General features: G+C 59.3%; 1 pseudogene; it reads right to left on the reverse strand.

The window, feature by feature from the left end:
* Positions 1 to 2803: 2803 nt before the first annotated feature.
* LOC123164665 (B3 domain-containing protein Os06g0112300-like) lies at positions 2804 to 3279 on the reverse strand (annotated as a pseudogene).
* Positions 3280 to 3332: the final 53 nt, after the last annotated feature.

Below are 3332 nucleotides of genomic sequence, written 5' to 3' on the forward strand. Positions count from 1 at the left end.
GATGATGATGTTGTGACCATCATTGCAAGAAGAGAGAAGTGGTCCGGTAAGTCGCGTCAAGATGAACAGATTGTCGTCTACGTGTCGCGTCAGATAAAGAGTCGAATGTTTGGATTAGGGGGTGAATGTTGGAATAATCCAAACATGTCTTATGTGTACGTGGTGTGCCATTGAGTCTGGTTAAGTCTAAGCATGATTAGGGTGGCCGGTGCTTAGTTCAATTCGGCAGGTTGCCGTACAGTTTGGAAAGTTTCATGTGGATGGCCTGATCATGTACGAGTTGTACTAGCTGGTTTAGGAAGTAGTATAGTTGCGTCAGTTTATTGATTTAGGAAAGCGTCCGTGTACGAGTTAGCTAGCTATACTAGTACATGTACGTGTCTTAGTAGGTTTCCTAAAGCTTGTCAAGGTTGAGTCGGTTTGAGTCATGGTTGGTACGTGTATATATGTACAGCCTAGGGCGTACGTTGTAATCACCAGAAAAACGAAAAGCAATAAAGAGATTATTACGAGGCACACGACACGTGCCTCTGGCCAACTTCGAGTTGCTGCGTTCGTGTGTGTATTCTGGTCCCGGTGTTTGAGTGAGTGCTGGCGCGATATCAAGTGCTACAGCTAGTTCTTAGAGCATCTCCAGCCGTTGGCCTCCCAGGGGCGCCTAAAATCGCCGTCTGGGGTGAGCCGGCGCAAAAAATGGGCCGGCCCGCCCCAGGCGCGTTTAAAAATTAAAAATGTATAGCAAATTTCGCCACAGTTCGGCGAAGTTCGGCTAAACACGACAAATTTCGGCCAACTTAGGCATATATTTCGACAAAGTTCACCGATTTTCATTACATAGCAAATATATAATAAACTAATCTAAAAGAAACTGACTGAACACCGAGTAGTCGCCGTCGCCGCCGCCATCCTCGTCGGCGGCCTTCTCCTCCTTGATGTGGGCGCCCCTGCTGGACCCGGCGTCGCCATGGCGGACTGGTGGCGGCGGCGGCGCATCGTCGTCGTAGCTGTCGTCGATGACGATGGCTCCTCCTTCGTCGCGGCCCCGGCGGCGCTCCGCGAAGCGCTGCAGGGCGGCGCACTGGCGCTCCCTCGTCATCTTGAGGGAGTCCTGGCGTGCCCATTCAAGGGCCGCGTCGTCGTCGCGCTCGACCTCGCCGTGCTCCGTCTTCACGGCGGCGAGCCCCGGCTCTGCCTTCACCGGCGCGAGCCCCGACTCCCTCTTTGGCTTGACGAAGCGCGGAGGAGGAGCCGACGAGGAGGCGCGCCGGCTGTCCTCGTTGATGACGATGCCGGCGCTGCGAGTGCGCCGGCCGAGCGGCGTCTCCGCCGCGGGCTCGGCCTTAACGCCGAGCAGCGCCGGAGTGCCGGAGGAGTGCGAGGAATAGCGCGAGGAGGAGGAAGAAGAGGAGGAGCCGAACCTCCTTGGCGCCCATGGCCTGTCGCGTCGGTGGTGCGCCGGGGCGGCCGCCCTCGCCGGGTGGTACGCCAACGGCGGGTCGTTGCCGCCCTCGAAGTGCGTCAGCACGCCCTTGAGTGTGCGGCCGGGGACGCCCCACCACAGGTGGCGCCCCTCGATGTTCTTCAGGCAGCTGACCACCGGCGCGCCGTTGGTGGACGCTATACGCTGCTGCTGACGGTGCTCGAAGTACGCCGCCCAAGCCGCGTGGTTGTCGGCGACGTACTGGGGGAGGGAGAGTTGGGCGTCGGTGAGGTAGGCGCGCACGACGTCGACTCGTCGGCGAAGTAGGAGGGTTTGGCCACGGCGTCGGGCAACGGGGGAATGGGCACTCCCCCGTTGCTGAGCCTCCAGCCTGTCGGCCCGGCGCGCATGTCCGGCGGCGCTGGGATGTTCGCCTGGAATAGGAGTCAGGACTCCTGTTCGCGGAGCGTGCGTCGGCCGAAGCCGTTGGCCGCCGCCTCGTCTCCGGGGAAACGCTCGGCCATCGGGGAGGGGAGGGAGAGGGAGGGGCTGGGCGGCGGCGCTCGGGAGAGGGAGAGGGAAAGGGAAGGCTCGGCGGCGGCGCTCGGGAGAGGTATAGCTCGGCGGCGAGGGCTGGGCTGGTGTTGCCACAGGCGAGCGAGGCCACCGGCTTATATAGGCGCGTCGCGCCCGTGTGTACGCGTGCGAGGGGGGGAGGCATCGGCGCGCCGTCCCGTGACGCGCCGCCCATGAGGAATCAATGGCAAGGCTGACCGGCGGCGGCAGCCTTGCCATTGATTCCCCGCGGGAACCGAGGCGTTGGGGGAAGGCGAGGCGCGGTGTCGCTGACGCGGCTGGCCCGTGGCTTTTTCGCGCCAAAACCACTCGCCCCAGCGCCCTCGGGCGCCCCCCAGCGCGCCGGGTTCGGCCTGAGTCCGCCGGCGCTGATTTCGGCCAGGCCGGCGAAAATCGGGCTCTTGGGAGCGTGACTGGGCCGTTTCTTCAGCGCCGGCGTGAAAAAATCGCCTGGGGAGGCCTTCGTGGGGCGCGGCTGGAGATGCTCTTATACATCAAGGCGAGTTGCACGTATACGACCAGTTGAGCTGCAGTGTGATCGTGTGTTCGGTCCTTGGGTAAAGCCAACAGAGTCTATGGCTGGTCTTGAGAAAATGACTATCCACGAATAGAATGAGGAAAGCTGAAACACCTGGACTTGAGAAAATTGATTATTTCATAACCAAATTACAAGAAGATATAGATCTAGATAATGAAACACAAGATGATATTAATATGAAGGTAGATGTCTTACAAAGAAGACACACTTACATTTAATCTACGTACACCAACAACAAGTGAATCCAAGCCAGCTCTGACTATGGATGACTAGTCCATGATGGGCTCGTCGGCGGTGTCTCCTTTGGTGGCGAGATCCTCGGGCTCCGGCAGGCCACCACCTCCCTTTTGCCGCCATCTCCAGCATACCCGGACACCAGCTCGAACACACACGCATCGCCGACCTGCAGCCGGTTGTGGACGGCGAAGTCCTCCCAGCCCTGGTCGAGCCTCTTCAGCTTGGTGTCACCGCAGTAGCTCATGATCCACGAGCTGCCGCAGCACCGGAGCACCACTGCCGCGCGCCTCGCCGGCTGCCGGCGCTGGAAGTGGGTCGGGATGATCAGGGCATGACCAATTGATTATGAAGCTAGCCGCCATTGTTGCAGGCTTGCAGCGTCATATCATACCAGCACATAGGGCTTCTGGACGTGGGTCTTGCACATGAAGGCGGTGAAGAAGGGCCTGTCGCCGGAGAGTGGGGTGATCTCCTCATCTTCCTCAGCGCGCAGCTGCAAACCCTACTTTTCCACAGAAAAAATTATGCTCATATGCGTAAATAAAAGGAAATCAAAATATT

The sequence above is a fragment of the Triticum aestivum genome, chromosome 7D, assembly GCF_018294505.1.
Source record: "Triticum aestivum cultivar Chinese Spring chromosome 7D, IWGSC CS RefSeq v2.1, whole genome shotgun sequence".
Classification (NCBI taxonomy): Eukaryota; Viridiplantae; Streptophyta; class Magnoliopsida; order Poales; family Poaceae; genus Triticum; species Triticum aestivum.